This window comes from Aotus nancymaae, unplaced genomic scaffold, assembly GCF_030222135.1.
Source record: "Aotus nancymaae isolate 86718 unplaced genomic scaffold, 86718_ANA_hifiasm-v0.15.2.pri h1tg000020l, whole genome shotgun sequence".
Lineage (NCBI taxonomy): Eukaryota > Metazoa > Chordata > Mammalia > Primates > Aotidae > Aotus > Aotus nancymaae.
The window spans coordinates 69,667,963-69,688,956 of record NW_026988432.1 but is presented as its reverse complement, the minus strand read 5'-3'; the positions used below and the strand labels follow the sequence as shown (position 1 = coordinate 69,688,956).

General features: G+C 44.3%; 1 pseudogene; it reads right to left on the bottom strand.

The window, feature by feature from the left end:
- Positions 1-6,562: 6,562 nt before the first annotated feature.
- LOC105730993 (eukaryotic initiation factor 4A-II-like) lies at positions 6,563-7,327 on the bottom strand (annotated as a pseudogene).
- Between the last annotated feature and the right edge of the window lie 13,667 nt (positions 7,328-20,994).

Sequence of the window (20,994 nt, the reverse complement as noted above, 5' to 3'; positions counted from 1 at the left end):
TATCACATTGTGGTATTGCATTGTGATTTTGATTTGCATTTTCCTGATAATTAGTGATGCTGAGCATTTTATCATATGTTTGTTAGCCATTTGTGTGTCTTCTTTTGAGAATTGTCTATTCATGTCCTTAGCCCACTTTTTGATGGAATTGTTCGTTTTTTTCTTGCTAATTTGTTTGAGTTCATTGTAGATTCTAGATATTAGTCCTTTGTCAAATGTATAGATTGTGAAGATTTTCTCCCACTCTCTGTGTTGTCTGTTTACTCTGCTGACTGTTCCTTTTGCTGTGCAGAAGCTGTTTAGTTTAATTAAGTCCCAGCTATCTATTTTTGTTTTTATTGCATTTGCTTTTGGGTTCTTGGTCATGAAACCTTTGCCTAAGCCAATGTATAGAAGGGTTTTTCTGATGTTATCCTCCAGAATTTTTATAGTTTCAGGTCTTAGATTTAAATCCTTGATCCATCTTGAGTTAATTTTTAGCAGCTTTTATTAAAGCCACTAAAGTTATAAAATAATGATTCTTTAATGTGACATTTTACAAAATCACAGTTCATTGTACCTTTCTCTCCCATAGTAGCATATATGTATGTGTGAATTTCCAAGCCAAGGTTCTCTTCAATTTATTTATTAAAAAAATAAATTTTACAAGGATTATACCAAGCTAAAGGTTATGAACTAATTCTCAACAGAATTGGGTTGGAAATACCACTGGCTGGATTCAGACTTTCAGTTTAACAAATGGATCTGCCTGAGTTCAGTACAATCAACCTTTTCTGTGTGTTTACATGAAGCCAAATAACTTACATGACTGGTAGACCCTATTTTGTTTTAAGGGAAACTCTGAGTTGAGACTACCATAAAGATCTGTAGGTCATAAACATAAGCCTGTGAGATAAAGTTACCTTAAAGAAAAAAAGGTTATAATTTCCAAGCAGAAGGAGAATGCAATTTTTTGATTACATATCTGGCATTCCATGAAACTCTATAGTTAAGTATTCCATTATACGGAAAAGAAATGATAACATTTCTAAAAGTGTTAGATTAGGAGGAGAGAGAAAGAAACACAAAAGCTTTAGGTACCAGAAATGGGCCGGACACAGTGGTTCATGCCTGTAATCCCAACACTTTGGGAGGCTGAGGCAGGTGGATCACTTAAGGTCAGGAGTTCAAGACCAGCCTAGCCAACATGGTGAAACCCCATCTCTACTGAAAATACAAAAATTAGCCTGGTGTGGTGGTGCATGCCTGTATTCCCAGTTACTTGGGAGGCTAAGGCAAGAGAATCGCTTGACCCTGGGATGTGGAGGTTGCAGTGAGCCGAGATGGTGCGACTGCACTCCAGCCTGGGAGACAGAGCAAGACTCTGTCTTATAAAGAATAAAACAAACAAACAAACAAAACCAGAAATGGCATCACCTCACAACACTGTCACAATCTCTGCCTAAGAATGGGCAACTTCAGGAGAATGGAAGAAACTCATTGCTAGGTCTGAGTTAATTCTAGTGTAGCTAACAAAGTGAAAATATTAAGGAGAAAGGTAGTGTTTATGAGACACCTTGAAATAAAGCCTTAGCACAACTTAAAATAGACTTTAAAAGAAAAGGCAAATATTAAATACTTTTGAGTCTGTGGAGTAATCCATATAATTTTCTTTTGAGTTTTTTTCTCAACACATTGAGAAATTAAAGCTTTTTGAGACTCAAATAAGACATTCGGCCGGGCGTGGTGGCTCATGCCTATAATCCCAGCACTTTGGGAGGCCAAGGTGGGTGGATCACCTGAGGTCTGGAGTTCGAGACCAACCTGACCAACATGGAGAAACCCCATCTCTACTAAAAATACCAAATTTGCTGGGCATGGTGGCACTTCCTGTAATCCCAGCTACTCTGGAAGCTGAGGCAGGAAAATCACTTGAACCCAGGAGGCGGAGGTTGCAATAAACCGAGATTGCACCATTGCACTCCAGCCTGGACAACAAAAGCAAAACTCCATCTCAAAAAAAAAAAAGACAAGACATTCATAGACTCATGGACTCAGAAGCCACCTTCAGACAACATCACACCTCTTTGTCTCAAACTATAGTGAAATTATAGAGAAGGAGACGTGCAGGTTTTAAGAACACAGCACTGCAGAAATTCACCCATGTTGGGCCCTCCTCACTTCTCTTTATCTGAGACTATCAAAGCCTAATTACAGTTTTTATAATTAACAATTTATATAGTTTTTTTTTCTTTTTAGAGACAGGATCCCACTCTGTCACCCAGGCTGGAGTGCAGTGGTGCCAACATAGATCACTACAACCTTGAATTCTTGGGCTCAAGTAGTCCTCCTGCCCCAGACTTCTGAGTAGCTGTGACCACAGGCATGTGCCACCAGGCCTAGCTAATTTTTAAAATTTCTTTGTCTATAATCAATGACAAATGCTTTGTTGCGCAGACTGGTCTCAAACTCCTGGCCTCAAGTGATCCTCCCACCTTGGCTTCCCAAAGCATTGGGATTATAGTCATGAGCCACCATGCCCAGTAACAATTTTAAAAATTGAGAACAGGTGGTTCTTATTTACAAGTTATATATAAAGCGACAGAGTAGAAATTGATGATCTTAGAGAAATTACTGATTTTCTCTGAGCCTCAGTTTTTCATCTGTAAAATGGATATAATGATTCTTACTAGAGACTGTTGTGGCAAGGATTCAATGAGATTGCATATGTAATGTGTCAAATACAGTATTGTCACATAGTGGAATCTTCTTAGATGATACTAATTCTTTTTTTTTTGAAATGGAGTTTCGCTCTTGTTACCCAGGCTGGAGTGCAATGGCGCGAGCTCGGCTCACCGCAACCTCCGTCTCCTGGGTTCAGGCAATTCTCCTGCCTCAGCCTCCTGAGTAGCTGGGATTACAGGCACGCGCCACCATGCCCAGCTAATTTTTTGTATTTTTAGTAGAGATGGGGTTTCACCATGTTGACCAGGATGGTCTCGATCTCTTGACCTCGTGATCCACCTGTCTCGGCCTCCCAGAGTGCTGGGATTACAGGCTTGAGCCACCGCACCCAGCCAGATGATACTAATTCTTATTGTTAAATATGATTAGTGACAAATGCAGTCATGTGTCGCTTAATGATGAGGATATGTTCTGAGAAATGTGTCATTAGGAGATTTTGTCATTGTGTGAACACCATACAGTGTACTTACACAAACCTAGATGGTATAGCCTCCTAGATACCTGGGCTATATGATATGGCCCATTGCTCCTAAGCTATAAACCTGTACAGCATGTGACTGTACTGAATGTTGTAGGCAATTGGAACACAATGGTAAGTATTTGTGTATTTGGACATATCTAAACATAGAAAAGATAGAGTAAAAATACAGTATAAAAGATAAAAATGATAATGCTGTATAGGGACATTACCATGAATGGAGCTTACAGGATTGGAAGTTGCTCTGAATGAATGTGAAGGCCTGGAACATTACTGTATTCTACTGCAGACTTCACAAACACCCTATACTTAGGCTACACTACATTTATAAAAAAATATTTTTCTTTCTTCAGTAATAAATTAATGTTAACTTACTGTTACTTTTTAACTTCTTTTTTTTTAGACAGAGCCTCATTCTGTCACCCAGGCTGGAGTGCAGTGGTAGAATCTCAACTCACTGCAACCTCCACTTTCTGGATTCAAGCGATTCTTCTGCCTCAGCCTCTAGAATAGCCTGGATTACAGGCACCTGCCACCACACTGGGCTAATTTTTTATATTTTTAGTAAAGATGGGGTTTCCCTATGTTGGCCAGGCTGGTCTTGAACCCCTGACCTCAAATGATTTGCCCTCACCCTCCCAAAGTAATGGGATTACAGGCATGAGCCACTGCACCCAGCCAGCTTTTTAACTTTATAACATTTAATTTTTTTAACTTTTGACTCTTACAATAACACTTAGCTTAAAACACAACATATTGTACATCTGTACAAAAATATTTCTTTTCTTTATATCTTTATTCTATTTTAAGAAATTTTTATTTTTTACTTTTTAAGCTTTTATGTTAAGAACTAAGACACAATACACACATTAGCCTAGGCCTATACAGAGTCAGGATCATCAAGATGTCACTAAGCAACAGGAATTTTTCTGCTTAAGTTGTTATTAGGTAAAAGAAATAAAATAATAAAAAATAAGATTTAAAAATTATAAAATGCAAAGGAGTTTTTCAGCTCCATTGTAATTCTACGGTACCACCATTGTATATGTGGTCTGTTCTTGACAAAAATGTCAATATGTGGCAAATGACATTCAAATAAAGTTTACTAAAAAGCTTATGTTAATATAAGTGTGTATAATCATACGGCATTCTTAAGTGGTTGCTTGAGCTGGTACTTTTTTTTTTTTGAGACAGAGTCTAGCTCTGTTGCCCAGGTTGGAGTGCAGTGGTGCAATCTCAGCTCACTACAACCTCCGCCTCCCAGATTTAAGCAATTCTGCCTCAGCCTCCTGAGTAGCTGGAACTTCAGGCCACACCACCATGCCTGGCTAATTTTTAAATTTTTCTGTTGAGACAGGATTTCACCATGTTGTCCAGGCTTCTTTAACTTGTTAAAAAGGAGATATGCACCAGTTACAAGATGTATTTACAAAAATCAATAGCTTTCCTATATCATTATTATTTAGCTAGAAAATGCAAATGGGGGCTGGGTACAGTGGCTCATGCCTGTACTGGCTCATGCCAGCACTTTGGGAGGCCGAGGTGGGCAGATCACTTGAGGTCAGGAGTTCAAGACCAGCCTGGCCAATATGGTAAAACCCTGTCTCTACAAAAAAGTAAAAAAATTAGCCAGGCATGGTGGCTTGAGCTTGTAATCCCAGCTACTTAGGAGGCTGAAGCAGGAGAATCAACTGAACCCGGGAGGTGAAAGTTGCAGTGAGCCAAGATCGTGCCAGTGCACTCCAGCCTGGGTGACACAACAAGACTCTGTCTCAAAAAGAAAAAAAAAGGCAAAGGGGAATCATCCCACTCAACACAGCAACAAAAACATGAATTATATAGGAATTATATATATTTATATGTATGTGTGTGTATTTATATATTTTTTTCTAAGTCAGGTCTTTATTGGAATTGGCAGAGGCCTCTCAATGTTTTATGAAATCTAACATCTTAACCTAAGAATATTTAAGGAAAGAAGTAAATTCAATTTTCTTTTTTTTTTTTTTTTTGAGACAGAGTTTTGCTCTTGTTACCCAGGCTGGAGTGCAATGGCGCGATCTCGGCTCACCGCAACCTCCGCCTCCTGGGTTCAGGCAATTCTCCTGCCTCAGCCTCCTGAGTAGCTGGGATTACAGGCACGTGCCACCATGCCCAGCTAATTTTTTGTATTAGTAGAGACAGGGTTTCACCATGTTGACCAGGATGGTCTCGATCTCTTGACCTCGTGATCCACCCGCCTCGGCCTCCCAAAGTGCTGGGATTACAGGCTTGAGCCACCGCGCCCGGCCTCTTTCTTTCTTTTTTTAACACTAATTAAATACTTTATTGAATAAATACAATACCAAAGGGTGGGCACCAGTAATTACACCTGTAATCCCAGCATTTTGGGTGGGCAGACTCCTTGAGTCCAGGAGTTCAAGACCAGCATGGGGAACATGGTGAAACCCTGTATCTACAAACTATGCAAAAATTAGCCATGTATGGTGGCCAATGCCTGTAGTCCCAGCAATTGGGGAGGCTGAGGTAGAAGAATCCCTTGAGCCAGAGAGGTCGAGGCTACAGTGAGCCAAGACCCTGCCACTACACTCCATCCTGGGTGGCAGAGCGGGACACTGTTTCAAAACAAAAAACAAAAAACCCAAGACCAAACAAAATGCATTCAAATGCTTTCTAAAAACACAATTTTAAAGGCCTTTCTATTCAGGCTAATGACAAACACAATAAAGGCAGATATGTTCATTTAACATCATTAGCTGATTTTATACAGCACTTATATCTTTTGTCCACAAACATATTATTAAGTAATAGAGAGCATTGAATATAACCATTTCTATAGAACTATGAAATAAATTTCTAAGAAATAAAGATTTTCCAGACCCCATCTTTTATACCCACCCCAACAGTCTAACTCTACAGAGGATAAAGTCAATGACTTTCCTCACAAGAGCTCATAACTAATGTCACTTTGCTATCAAAATCTGTATTTCTGGTCCATTATGAGTATTGAGACAAGATTCAAATATTCCCAAAGAAAGAGGCACAGAAGGCCGGGCGCAGTAGCTCACACCTATAATCCCAGCACTTTGGGAGGCCGAGGCGGGTGGATCACAAGGTCAAGAGATCAAGACCATCCTGGTTAATAAGGTGAAACCCCGTCTCTACTAAAAATACAAAAATTAGCTGGGCATGGTGGTGCGTGCCTGTAGTCCCAGCTACTCGGGAGGCTGAGGCAGGAGAATTGCTTGAACCCAGGAGGCAGAGGTTGCAGTGAGCCGAGATCGTGCCATTGCACTCCAGCCTGGGTAAAAAGGCAAAACTCCGTCTCAAAAAAAGAAAGAAAGAAAGAAAGAGGCACAGAGAACGTTGTGATCACCTATTCAACAACATTGAGCACTGCATCCAAAACTATCTCATCCCAGGAATTAAATAAGGTCAGCCATATTCATGGGCATTTTCTCTGCTATAGTATTATAGAAAGTCTCAATGTCACCAAGAATCCTCCTGTCTTCTTCAGTAACAAAGTTCATAGCCACACCTTTCCTCCTGAATCAACCTACCTCTGCCAATTCTGCGAATGTCATTTTCACAATTGGTAAGTGGATCATGGTTGATAAGCAAAGACACTTGTTGCACATCAATCCCACAAGCCAAGAAGTCAGTAGTGATCAGAACACGGTTTGGCCCTGATTAGAATTCTCTCATGACAACATCTCTCTCCTTCTCGTCCATGTCACCATCCAGAATAGAAACTGTGAGGTCCACGGCATGCATTTTCTCAATCAGCCAGTTCAGTCAGCCAGTTCACAGTGTTCTTTGTTTGAGAAAAATAACAGCCTGTGTAATGGTCAGTGTCTCATACAAGTCACAAAGTGTATCCAACTTCCATCACTCTCTCTCAATATAAAATAGATTCCTTCAAGGTTCAATTCTTCCTTTTTCACCAGAATTTGAATTGGCTCTCTCATGAATTTTTTGGTCACTTCCAACATTATCAGTTGGCATCGTAGCAGAAAGCAACACAACTTGAATACTTGTATTTAATTTTTGGAAAATCTCATAGATTTGATCCTTAAAGCCTTGGTTCAACATTTCATCTGCTTCATCCAAAGCAAAGGTTTAGATCCATTTTGGAGAAGATATCTTCTGTTTAACAAAGCAAACACTCTCCCTGGTGTACCAACAACAGTATGTGGTGCTTCAGCCTGCAGGTTTTGCATTTCATTTCGAACATGCGTTCACCAATGCAAGCTAGACAATGCAGGCTCCCATATAGTCTCCAGGTGCCAGAATTACTTTTTGGATTTTTTTTTTTTTTTTTTTTTTTGAGACAGAGTTTCGCTCTTGTTACCCAGGCTGGAGTGCAGTGGTGCGATCTCGGCTCACCGTAACCTCCACCTCCTGGGTTCAAGCAATTCTCCTGCCTCAGCCTCTCGAGTAGCTGGGACTACAGGCGTGAGCCACCATGCCCAGCTAATTTTTGTATTTTTAGTAGAGACAGGGTTTCACCATGTTGACCAGGATGGTCTCGATCTCTTGACCTCGTGATCCACCCGTCTCGGCCTCCCAAAGTGCTGAGATTATAGGCGTGAGCCACCAGGCCTGGCCACTTTTTGGATCTTTAATACAGAAAATAGTAGCTCTCTGTCGAGTAGCTGAAGGCTTCTCAAAACCATAAGCATAGATGCCCCAAAGAAGAGACTATTTTAAGTTCATATCATCAAAGTTATCAACAATTTCATCCCAGTTGCTCCAGATGACACCATCGGGTTCCATTCCTTCTGGGCCGCCGTATTCTGTTATAATCCGAGGAGCCACCAGACACGATCTGGAAAACCACTCAGCACCCAACTGAAAAGACCAATTTTCTTTCTTGTATTATTTTTTTAAGGCCAATTTTCTTTAAAAAACATTCTGGATGACACAAGCACTTATGAGCAGACACAGTTCCTAACCAACAGCATAAGGCATATCTGTGGCCACCATGGGCCTAGAGCACAGCGGCCCGGGGCGGTGGAAGCAGGCCCGGCCCGGGCGCTCCTCTGGGGGCTGCCCTGTCGCCTCCCCACCGACCCGTGGAAGGAGGAAGCAGAGCTGCCCGATAGTTGCTGTTGCTGCTTGGTCTGAGCAGCCACCGGGCCGCGCAGGTCCGCAGAGGGGCCGGGCTCAGCTGCCGGGTGTGGCTGCAGCTGGGCTGGGAGGGAACGGGAGCTGGGAGCAGGGACCGGCGTCCCCGCGTGCAGGACGGTACAGCTCAGGGGTGGGAGGAGACGTGGCCTGCAGACCCAGGACACTAGGCACCTTCCACGTCAGCACTGCTGTTACGGAGCTCACAACAGAGACATGGGACCCTCTCTGTCCCCGGCTCCGTGGGCCCACGTCGCGGGGATTCTGCAGAGTGCAGCGCCATCTCCTGGAGCTCCAGGGCGCGCCCTGCGGCCGCCGCTCTGCCTGCACTTCTCTCTGCGCTCCCGGAAGGCGTGCCGCCCTGCGTGGACAAACCCGGGGCCTCTTGACTGGCTCCGCGGGCTTCTGTGAGCGGTGCAGGGCCGTCCCCCGTGAAGCATGCTGCGTAGACTCAGCCGGATGGTAAGGGGACGCCCGGGGAGGCTGCCCTGCGTCCTCTGCCGCGTTGTCGACGTCGGGATCCTAGGAGCTAGGCTCCTCGCTGTGCTCCTGGGACTTGCAGCTCCGGGAGCGCCGACGAGCCCCAGAGGAAAAAGTGTTGGAACGCGCGATCGCCTTGCGCTCCCGGAGCTCCTTGACAGCGGTCGGACGCGGGGTCCTTGTCGGGCGAGGCTTGCCATTTCCCCCAAGGGCTGGCCGCGGCTGCGCTCAAGCAGCCGGGCTGTTCTTGGGGGATCAGGAACAGGGAGCGTATGCGGTGCAGGTCGGAGTGCGGAGGCTCCCGCTTAGCCAGTCCTATGGCCCTGATCCCCAGGCACCAGAAGCCGGCCTTGAAGTCGTAGGTTGCTGCTGACGACCTCAGACGCCCTTGAGAAGGGGTTGCCTAGAACGCGTTCCTGTCGGTCTGCGGGTCTGTGGGCTGCCCCGCCCCGCGGGGTCCGCCGGCTTCGCGTCGCCCTGCTCAGAGGGCAGCACCGGGGCGGCTTCGCGTCTCGGGGATTTCTTGAGTTGGCAGTGCAGACAACTGAGACCCTCCTGAACCTCCCCAGGACCATGGCGAGAGGTTTCCTTCAGGGCGCCTGGGTTCTGCAAGTCCTGAGCGCGGCCGCCTCTCGGGCCCTCCAAGAAACCGACAGCGGGCAGCTGGAGCAGCGGTGACTCGAGGCTGTGGCACCGCTGAACGCAGGGAACGCCTGCTGGGTGTCCTCAGCCTCCTCCAGGTCCGCAGCCTGACGCTCATCACCTCCTTGGTGCGGGGGTCGATGCCCTCGCGCCATTCCACGAACCAGCTCGTGCCAGTGCGGTGGAGCTTGGTGAAGATCTCGTCGGGCTCCACTTGCGGCTGGCAAGTCCCCGGGGGCGAGCCACGCCGCGCCTGCAGCCCGGAGGTGGCTAGATCCGGCGAGAGCGCGACGCCGGCCCACTAGCCCCAGTCCACTAGCGGGGCCCACCCGGCCTCCTTCAGCCTGCAGCCTCCGTTTGCCCGGGAACGCCGGGCCTCCCAACCCGCGGAGCAGAAAGCCCCTATGTAGGAATAATATTAATCGACGCAACTATCTATAGGGTTGTTGTGTGGATTGAAATATGTTAATACACTTAAAGTACTTAAAACAGTTTCTGACATAGTAAGAGTTCAATTTGTATTCGCTGTTATTAAGAAAAATTATGCAGAATTTATATGAGAATTCTATAAGCACTGCACTATGCACAGATGATTTTAACAAATGGAAAAGAAGATTCAATACTGTAAAGGCAATTTTCCCCGAATTAATCTATATGTTTAAAAGAGCTTCGACCAACAAGATTTTGGTGGACTTTTTATTCTAAAGTACATCTAGATCAATAAAATTTGTATATATTAGCTAAAATTAAAAAATAGTATTGGCCTATAATCCCAGCACTTTGGGAGGCGGAGGCCGGCGGATTACCTGAGGTCAGGAGTTGGAGACAAGCCTGGCCAACATGGTGAAACCTCCTCTCTACTAAAAACACAGGAATTAGCCCAGTGTAATGGGGCAAGCCTGTAATCCCAGCTATTCGGGAGGCTGAGGCAGGAAAATCACTTGAACCCAGGAAGCAGAGGCTGCAATGAGCTGAGATCGTGCCATTGCACTCCAGCCTGGGCAACAGGAGAGAAACCCTGTCTCTAAACAAATAATTAGTATTTCAGGGATAATTTGATTAATCAGTTATTACAATGTATTATAAAGATCCAATAATTAAAATGCTGCATTACTTGATGGGTTGAACGATTAAACATAATAGAAGGTCCAGTAACAAATATAAGTACAATACATGTAAAGATTCAATATTTAAAAGGGATCAATACAAATCGGTGTAGAAGGAATAACTTTCAGTTAATGGGTTAGGCCAGTGACTTTTTAACAAACAAGTTATATCTATCTTTTAAATCTATACAAAAACAAATTATAGATGGATTAAAAAATTAACATGGTTTAAAATCACAAAAGTACTAGAAAAAATTTTTCATTTGTTCAAAAAATGTATCTTGAGGTGGTACTCTGTTCCAGACACCATTCTAAGCATAGGGAAACAGCACTGAAAAAAACTTACAGGATCTGTGCTCTTTTAAAGCCTCTCTCTGTCTCTCTCTCTCTCTCTCTCTCTCTCTCTCTCTATATATATATATATAGTTTTTTTTTTTTCTTTTTTTTTTTTGAGACGGAGTCTTGCTCTGTCTCCCAGGCTGGAGTGTAGTGACGCAATCTTGGCTCACTGCAACCTCTGCCTCCCGGGTTCAACCAATTCTCCTGCCTCAGCCTCCCAAGTAGCTGGGACTACAAACATGTGCCACCACGCCCAGCTAATTTTTGTATTTTTAGTAGAGATGAGGTTTCACTATTTGGTCAGACTGGTCTTGAAATCCTGACCTCAGGTGATCCACCCACCTCAGCCTCCCAAAGTGCTGGGATTACAGGCGTGAGCCACCACGCCTGGCCAAAGCCTCTATTCTTTTGGGAGAAGAGAGACAATGAAGTAGAATTGTGATGTGATGTGTGCTACTAGGAAGCTACTGTAGATAGGGTTGTCAGGGAACATTTCTCTTTGCTCAGAACTGAATGATGACATGCAGGGAAATGCATTTGCCAAATTCCATCAGAAAAAAACCCACTTATGCCAGCTTAAGTAGCATAAGTTAAATAAAGGTAACGTAGTATGTGTGTTGGAAGAGCCATAAGGTCAAACAGGGTTAGACCTTAGGCATCCCAAAATGAACAGGAAGGAAATCACTCTTAACTGCAAGAGTGACAAAGGAAGTATTATTACCAGAGCCCATGGCATGGGCTGCCTGATAAGAAATGGAACCAGGGAGAACATGCAATCACTGCTGAAGATTTTTTTTTTTTTTTAGGTACAGTAACCACTGCAATGGGGTCTTGGAGTGGGGGAGAGAGAGTGGACTCAACTCCCATCAAAGATATTTCCTAAAGCAGAGAGATGAGGGAAATGCTATGACTTCTCTCTCCCCTCCTCCTTTTAGTCTCTTCCAAAGGCCTCTCATTGGCGAACCTAGCCAAACCTAGCAGGCCAAGGAAACTCAGGAAATGTGTTTGCAAGTATCAGTGCCATGCAATACAGAGAGGATCCGGGAAATCACGAAGAACAAATCTGAGAGCCAAAAATTGTGATGATCTGGGATAACTTTCCTAGCAAATAATAGGAAGACAAAGTCCAGTAGGTTGAGGAGCAAAATGAAAAAGCTTGGTGTGTGATAGGAAAGTAAAAAAAAAAAAAGTGCAGGTGGAGGTTTGGTGAGTGAAAAGTAGGGTGATGTGAAATGTGATTAGAGGAGTAGCTAGGGGACAGATGATGCAAAAGAACGCTGTGGGCTGTGATAACGAACTTGGGTTTTAGTCCAGGTACAAAGAGAAACCATTGCTGGTTTTGAAAAGGGGTATCTGACTTTTCAGTTAAATGAACATTCTGGCTTCTCTGTGGAGAATCAATTATAGAAAAGTCAAGAATACAAACATGGAGATCAGTTAGCAGGCCGTACCAGTCCTTTCTCACTTGGCTGTAAAGAAATACATGAGACTCGGTAATTTACAAAGAAAAGAAGTTTAATTGGCTCACAGTTCTGCAGGCTGCACAGGAAGCAGGGTGACTTCTGCTTCCAGGGAGGCCTCAGGAAGCTTCCAGTCATGGTGGAAGGCAAAGTGGGAGCAAGACATCTCACATGGCAGGAGCAGGAGCAAGAGAGAGGGAGGGGGGACATTGCCACACACTTCCAAACAACCAGGTCTCATGAGAACTCACTCAGTATCATAAGGACAGTACCAAGCAGGGATAGTGTAAAATCATTCGTGAAGGACGTGATCCAATCACCTCCCACCAAGTCCCACCTCCAATGTTCAGGATTACAATTCAGCATGATATTTGGTGGGGACACAGATCCAAACCCTATAATTCCATTGCTGGCTTCCCAAATTTCATGTCCTTCTTACATTCCAAAATACAACCAGGGTTTGGCAATAATCCCCAAAGTCTAAAGTCCAAAGTCTCATCTGAGTCAAAGCTAGGTCCTTCCACCTATGAACCTGTAAAATCAAAACAAGTTATTTACTTCCAAGATACAATGAGGGTATAGGCATTGGGTAAATGCTCCCATTCCAAAAAAGAGAAATCAACCAAAAAAAAGAGGATACAGGGCCCATGCATGTCTGAAACCAGTAGTGCAGTCATTAAATGTTAAAGCTCCAAAATCATCTTTTTACTCCATGTTCCACATTTAGGGCCCACTGACGCAAGGGATAGGCTCCCAAGGCCTTGGGCAGTCCACCCCTGTGGCTCTGCAGGGTTCAGCCCTTGCGGCTGCTCTCATGCACTGGCAGTTGAGTGCCTGCAGCTTTTCTGGGCACAGGGTGCAAGCTGTCAGTGGATCTACCATTCTGGGGGCTGGAGGACAGTTGACTTCTTCTCACAGCTCCACTAGGCAGTGCCCCAGTGGGGACTCTGTGTGGGGCTCTAACTCTACAGTTCCCCTCTGCACTGCCTTAATAGAGGTTCCCCATGAAGCCTCTGCCTCTACAGGAGTCTTCTGTCTGGACACCTAAGCTTTTCCTTACATCCTCCAAAATCTAGGTAGGGGCTCTCAAACCTCAACTCTTGCACCGAGCATCTTTAGGATTAACACCACACAGAACCCACCAATGCTTACAGCTTGCACTCTCTGAAGCAGTGGCCCAAGTTGGACCTCAGCCCCTTTGAGCCATAGCTGGAGCTGGAGTGTCTGGGATGCAGGGAACAGCAGAGGGGCCCTGGGCCTGGCGCATGAAGCCATTCAGTCTTCCTAGGCCTACAGGTCTGTGATGGGAGGAGCTGCCACAAAGGTCTCTGAAATGCCTTTAAGGTCTTTTCCCCATTGTCTTGGCTATTAGCACTTGGCACTTGGCTCCTTTTTTTTTTTTTTTTCCTGAGACAAAGTCTCACTCTGTCACCCAGGCAGGAGTGCAGTGGCATGATCTTGGCTCACCGCAACCTCTGCCTCCTGAGTTCAAGCCAATTCTCCTGCTTCAGCCTCCTGAGTAGTTGGGATTACAGGCACGTGCCACCACACCCAGCTGATTTTTTTATATTTTTAGTAGAGATGGGGTTTCACCATGTTGGCCAGGCTGGTCTTGAACTCCCAACCTCAGGTGATCCACCCATCTCAGCCTCTCGAAGTGCTGGGATTATAGGCGTGAGCCACCGCGTCCAGCCAGCTCCTTTTTACCTCTGCAAATTTCTGCAGTCTGCTTGAGTTTCTCCCCTGAAAATGGGCATTTCTTTTCTACCATATGGCCAGACTGCATGTTAATGGAAACTCTAGAACTGAAAAAATATAATAGATAAAAATAGCAAATTTACAGTACATTGGACTCTAAAGAAGATTCAGTGAACTTAAAGAGAGGTCACTAGAAATCCAAGATGAAGCATAACAAAGAATAAAATTGAAATAATAATAATAATAAAGAGAACATCATCGACTTCTATGATAATATTAAGCAGTCCAAAATACATGTAATGGGTGTCCCAGAAACAGAGGCTGTGCGTCGAGGCTCACGCCTGTAATCCCAGAACTTTAGGAGGACAAAGTGGAAAGATCGCTTGAGGCCAGGAGTTTGAGAATTAGCCAGGAGGAGTGGTGTGCATCTGTTGTTCCAGCTACTCAGAAGGCTGAGGTGGGAGGATGGCTTGAGCTCCCAAGGCAGAGGTCGCAGTGACCTGTGATTGTGCCACTGTACTCCAGCCTGGGTGACAGAGTGAGATTCTTTCTCAAAAGAAAAAAAAAGTTAAAAAACAATAATAATGCAAAATGATTTGTATGATTATTCTATATTGTTTTATCTAAATGTTTATCAATTGGGGAGTGGTTATATAAGCACGTGACACATTTAAATTATAGCAAACATTTTTTAATGAAGTAGATGTACATTACTGACAAAAGCTGTAGAGCCGTATACATGATCTCATTTTTGTTTTTAAAACTTCAAATGCATATATTTGTGTTTGCCTGGAAAATGATGAGATAAAATTCATCAGACTGCTGGGATATGCAATTGGGTGGGGTGAGCGAGTGAAGGAGTTTCACCTTTTTAAACTTATGCACCTCTTTGCTGTGTGAGTTTTAACAATCAGGTATTATTTCCCTAATTTTAAAAAGAACAAAGGGTGAAATAGTGAAACCTCTGCGTCAAAAACATAAAATTTATTTATTTATTTATGATCTCTCTCTGTCACCCAGACTGTAGTGCAGTGATACGATCTTGGCTCACTGCAACCTCTGCCTCCCAGGTTCAAGCTATTCTCCCGCCTTAGCCTCCCGAGTAGCTAGGATTACAAGCATGAGCCACCAGGCCCGGGTAATTTTTGTATTTTTAGCAGAGATGAGGTTTTACCATGTTGGCCAGGCTGGTCTCAAACTCCTTACCTCAAGTGATCTGCCTGCCTTGGCCTCCCAAAATGCTGGGATTACAGGCATGAGCCACTGCACCCAGACAAAAACATAAAATTTAAAAATCAAACAATAAACCTAAAAATATGTTTAAACCATGATGATAGATAATGGACTAATTTGAAACTCTCTTATAAATCAATGAGAAAATGTGGACAATAGTGATAGAAAATAAGCAAACGTCTCCAGGTGCGGTGGCTCCTGCCTGTAATCTCTGTGCTTTGGGAGGCTGAGGAAAGCAGATCATGGGGTCAGGAGTTTGAGACCAGCCTGGCCAACATGGTGAAACCCTGTTTCTACTAAAAATACAAAAATTTAGCTGGGCGTAGTGGCAGGTGCCTATAATCCCGGAGAATCACCTGAACCCAGGAGGTGGAGGTTGCAGTGAGCCAAGACCACGCCACTGCACTCCAGTCTGGGCAACAGAGCGCAACTCTACCAGAAAAGAGGAGAAGAGAGGAGGGGAGGGGAGGGGAGGGGAGGGGAGGAAAGGAGAAGAGGAGAAGAAAAAAGAAAGAAAAGAAAAGAAGCAAATGTCATAAACTCAAAACACACTTACAAAGATATGCACCCACCAACTTTGAGGAAAAGTGCAATCAATGAAATGCAAATTAATGCAAATGAAGTACTTGTTTTCAATCTAACATATTAGCACAGACAAGAAAGTAATAATAATTGTGTGACCAGGTGCAGTAGCTCACTCCTGTAATCCCAACACTCTGGGAGACCCAGGATCCCCTGAGCCCAGGAGTTTGAGACCAGCTTGGGCAACATGGCTAAACCCTGTCTCTATCAAAAATACAAAAATTAGCTGGGCATGGCATGTGCCTGGCATCCCAGCAACTCAGGAGACTGAGGTAGGAGGAACAATTGAGCCTGGGAAGTCAAGGCTGCAGTGAGCTGTGGTTGTGCCACTGCACTCTAGCCTAGGCAACAGGGAGACTCTGTCTCAAAAAAAAAAAGAAAGAAAGAAAGAAAAGAAAGCAAAAGGAATTACAATATTTAGAGGATAGGTGGAAATAGGGGTTGCCATACTGCCATATGCTGCCTGTCCAAATATGAATTGGTCCAACTGAAGGCAATGAGCAATACACATCAAAACATCCACTCAGTCCAGTAGTTCCTCTTCTTGGAATTCATCTCCAGAAAAAAATCATAGATGCACTCAGAAATTTAGTTACAAGAATGTTTATAACGCGAAATATTGGAAAGGATGGGGGAATTGTTAAATAAAATGTGATGTATTTAATTCATAAAACAATATGTTGCAGTCATTACAAACAGATATTTAATGGCATCTCAGGAAAATTTTAGCTATTCTAAAGCCGTAACTCTCTGATAATAACTGACTTAAGTACTGAAAAGAACGAGGCTGGGCCACAGTGGTCATTTGAAAGAGGCCACCTCTCTCTGTGTTTCTGGGGTCACAGAGTCTTCAGTTTCTACTTTCTCTCCATCTGTCCTCTTCTCTCTCCAGACCAGATTCCTCCACGATGCTCTACATTCTGCTTACATACGGTGTTTACTGACTGGCCACAGCGCCTCTGGATCTCGTAACTCAAGGGTCTTATAGCATATGACTGACTGGATCTCTGGTTGCTAAATTCAATTTCTTGATAACGAACATCTGGCTGGCTTAGTTGAGCTTGTTGATTGGTTATTCCTTGGTAAATGTGTCAGTCCTGGCCTTGTTGGCTGTAGCCTGGGATGAGACCAACTCACTAGGCTCCAGTAACACAGGCTTTCTGCTGCTGCTGTCTTGGGGACCTCAACATCCCTGCCCATGGCTCTGGAAATAGTCCCTGCATTAACTCATCTTCAAAATCTTAGCCACTGGCTGGGCATAGTGGCTTACTACACTTGTAATCCCAGCAATTTGGGAGGCTGAGACAGGCGGATCACTTGAGGTCAGAAGTTCAAAACCGGCCTGGTGAACATGGTAAAATGCCACCTGTACAAAACATACAAAAATTAGCCAGGCGTGGTGGCAGGCACGTGTGATCCCAGTTACTTGGGAGCCTGAGGCAAGAAAATCACTTGAACCCAGGAGGTGGAAGTTGCAGTGAGCCGAGATTGCACTACTGCATTCCAGCCTGGGTGACAGAGCGAGACTCTATCTAAAAAAAAAAAACTCCCAGCCATGACTGCCTTCTGTTTTATGTCTGATAGAGACCTGAACAGAATGATTTCTGGCAGTAGATTAGCTGAAAAACGAACTGGTACTCTTCATCCTTAAAATACCAGAGTAAGTTCTAAGCCCTGATATTCACTTATCCCCACACAGTACTAGAATATGATGTAAATAAGAGTGTTAATAGCTAAGGTCTTTCCTGGCCACTAAATGCCTGTGTCCAATTATCTCCTTTGATGAAGCAATGAATTCTTAAAATAACAGAACTATAAAGGACCTTCAATGTCTTCTATTACACAAAATGCCATTTTATATCCAAAACATGTTGGAAGTTAGGACTATAAGTATAAAGGAATTAGATATCTTTTTAAAACATCTTTCTGAGGATGGGGAATATGCATTCCTATAAAATACCAACATTCTCGATTCTTCTGTATTTTTCAGTAACAGCTTACCTTTTATATGTTTGTATGTGGCAAACATAGGAAAACCACGACTTCATGACTTTCCCAGACCCACTGTAGATGACATTGGTGTCATAAGATCAGGCTCCACCGTTTGAAATGAATTAACTTCTAAAAGTTTTAGTTAAAATTTCAAATCTCAAATAAATCAAATCTTGATTAGAAAAATATGACTTATTATTTCAAATTAATATTAATGAAAAATGGTGTTCCTGGGGGCGATAAGGAGTCTTTGTGAATGCAGCACAGCTCTGGCAGTCCTCCGGGTGTGGGCCACTGACATCAGGGCAGCATTTAACTGGGGAATTAAGCAGCTTGGCAGTGCGGGAATTACTTCTGTGACATCATCTATGTTATGCTGCCAGTAAATGTTCTGAAAAACTCTGCTCCAGAAAAGTTATGTCTGAATGAGAGACATTAGTTTTCCAAACGAATTCTTACCAACTCCTGCCCTCAAAAAACTTAGCCATGTAAAGCAGAGAGTAACACGTAAGTAGTCTTTGCAAGAGGGTGTCACTGAGAATTCAGGTTGAAAGCACTGTTTGTCCTGTCCTTTAAACACACACATAAAGTGGATACAGTTAGCTAGATGGTCCATAATTATGAATCCAGAAATTTCCATTTTCTTTCCCTCCCTCCCTCCCTCCTTCCCTCCTTCCTTCCTTCCTTCCTTTCTTCCTTCCTTTTTCCTTCCTTCCTTCCTCATTTTCTTCCTTCCTTCCTCCTTTCCTTCTCCTCTTTCTTCCTTGGAACAACATTAGAAAGGCAAAAATGTTTTCATTTGAAAGCTGATGCTAGAGTCTAAAAACCCAGGATGGGTAAAGACTTAAAATTTGAACAAGTTTAAAAATCCATGTGACAAGCTGGGCGCCGTGGCCCATGCCTGTAATCCTAGCACTTTGGGAGGCTGAGGTGAGTGGATCACCTGAGGTCAGGGGTTCAAGACCAGCCTGGCCATCATGGTGAAACCCCATCTTAAAAAAAAAAAAAATCCATGTAACAAAGAATCACAGTTCACTCTCATGGAAAATTTATTTCCAGCTTATAAAATATTTAAAAAATTGTTTTATTTTTGTTTGTTTTTGAGACAGAGTCTTGCTCTGTTGCCCAAGCTGAAGTGCAGTGGCATGGTCTCAGCTCACTGCAAACTCCATGTCCCAATTCTTTTGTCTTAGCCTCCCAAGTAGCTGGGACTACAGGTGCCCGCCACCATGCCTGGCTAATATTTGTATTTTTAGTAGAGATGAGGTTTCACCATATTGGTCAGGCTGGTCTCGAACTCGTGACCTCAGGTAATCTTCCCTCCTCAGCCTCCCAAAGTGCTGAGATTACAGGCGTGAGCCACTGCGCCCCACTGAAAAACTAGTTTTAAACAATCTCAAGAGCCCCACAAACAGTCCCTTAAGTTACATATTTTTGTTAATTAAAGCATTACTTTCGTTTTAAAAGATTCCCAAAATATTGTAAGAAGCATCAATACAGTATTTTCCACAATCCAGATTCTGAATTCTTTGTTTAAAAAAGTCATTACATATTTCCTGGAACTGTTATTTTAAAAAGTCAATCCTATCTATTTTGGCAAGCCCTGTAAAAACATTAGCCTTCCTTATAACAACATTTTAAAAGTCTCAGAGCTTAGCCAGAGAGAGTCAAGGATTCAAGAGCCTATGAAGCAAATGTATAGCTAAAAGAGTATTACTTAAAAAAAAAAGCATTAAAAGTTATTTTTAGTGGGTGAGAAGGATGTGCTCCCAAACTTCCCTTTCTTTATTCCATAAGCCATTACTTTACATTTTTGCCAACAGTCTGGCTAAACAGAGTGCTGGGGTACCCCTAGCTGGAAGGCACAGGGCTTTCCACATTTGCTCCCTACCCCCAACAGTGGTAATAAGAACAGCCCCTCGCTTGGGTGGATGGACTGAAAATATCACCATCTAGCGACTGATGCAGGTGGGACTCAGATCTCAGCTCTGCCTTTAGACGCAGGCGCTGTGCCTCGGAAGCCTGCTTGGTGCCACTTTCCTAACGTGTTGCAAGCCCTCACTAGGGCTGGCTGACTGGGTGGGCACCCCAGGGCCAGACCAGGTCTCTCAGGGGTCTCTGTACCCATATCTCTCCATCAGAGCACTCTCTGACCCTCTACTTCCCACCTTGAGTGCAGATCCACAGCCCAAAGTGCTGGCCAGGGCAGGAAGGGTGGGAAAGGGTGGGGAAGACTCCCTATCCATGGACGATTCCCAGAGAGCAGTGTCTTACTGCAGCCTCTTACTGGTACAGTGCCTTTCCCGAAGAATCTCAAGCCGCTGACCCACCAGAGTGCCGCCGACACGCTGGCTTTGGTGACTCTTGATTGCCTCAGGTTCATGGCCCGCTTGGAGCACTGAGTTACTGACAAGCATGTGTGTGGATCAGTGTGGCCCATCTGGGTGCAATGCTACCCATGGGCCACAGCACCTGAGGGCAGTGGGGGTAGTGGCAGTGTTCTTTACCCTATGCCCCTGCCTCTGGCACCAAAGCAGTCACTTCAGCCCCTCTGCAGGCCACATGCTGTCCTCTGAGGGCTTGTGTGACCTTTGTCATCCACTGTCAATGGGACCTGCATTTGTCCTCTCTTGCCTCCAGTCAATGTGACCATCTCTCACTTTACTTGGTCAGGCTCAAGTCCTTCAGGATGAGCTTCTGCTTGCTGGGAAGGTGTGGGCTCCTTGCTACCCCCCGCCGCACTGGTTGCAGGGTGCGGACCAACCTCATGAGAGATCACCTTCTAAGACTACAGTGATTATGCTAAAGAGTTCAAGAAAAGACATGGATGGAAGAGGCATCAGCCTTAGTACTTTTCTGCATCCTGTAGGTAGGACTGGCATTGGCGATCATCAAGGAAGCCCAGAAGCAGCTTCAAGAGCATCAGCAGAAGCCAGCATGCACGGCAGCAAGCAATGCTGCAGCCTCCCGAGAGGATGCCGGCAGCCGGGTATAAACAGTCTCAGGCAGCTGCAGAGACAAGAAGGTCGACACTGCTTCAGCACAAACGGGTTCCTGAGAGCCACAGCATGGGCAGTGCTGATAGCTTTGCTACCTCTTCCTCCTGGAGATATGACCTTAGCCGGGACATGCACTT